We start from the raw sequence: 650 nt of genomic DNA on the forward strand, positions 1-650 counted from the left end.
GTATACTTTACAATTAAGAGCTGTGCTAAAACTGTATAGGCAAGAAGGGGAGCAGAGTGTTATCTTAATAACCAGTAAGTCTGACAGCATGATTTTATGTTACTAGGTCTAGAAGACGGAGAGAAGGGTGGGTGGAGAAAGCAACAAATGTCCCAGCTACATCCTTTTTTAAGAACTAAAAATATTGCAGGATAAACAGAGAACCGTAAGTAATACTTAACAAGTAGTTTGACAGCATAGTGACACATTTTTAAGACCAATTACTCACGGAAGGCACCTGACATTCCTAACCCCCAATATTCCCTTCGCCTGCCAGGAGCAAGCAGCTGGAAACCGCGCGGGCAGGCACCTGCGACATCCCTTTCAGAAGGTGCCGCCTCGGTCCGCAGGCACCGCCGCTGCGCCGAGCTGCCTGCCACTCGGGTGTATCGTATTATTTAACTCGGTGATGCTATTAAGATCTCTAAAGCGCTTCTGCGATGCGCTGAAATGAAAGATGCTCCATAAAATGAAGTTTATTAATAGTAGGCTTATAGCTCCCGGGCCTAAAATAAAGCCAAATTATAACCACAGAGACCTCAAAGGGAAAATCGGGAGCCACAAACATCGCCGCCGCTGCCAAGGGGGCCGGGGCTGGGCGGCAAGCGGAG

Source organism: Myotis davidii, unplaced genomic scaffold (assembly GCF_000327345.1).
Source record: "Myotis davidii unplaced genomic scaffold, ASM32734v1 scaffold150, whole genome shotgun sequence".
Classification (NCBI taxonomy): domain Eukaryota; kingdom Metazoa; phylum Chordata; class Mammalia; order Chiroptera; family Vespertilionidae; genus Myotis; species Myotis davidii.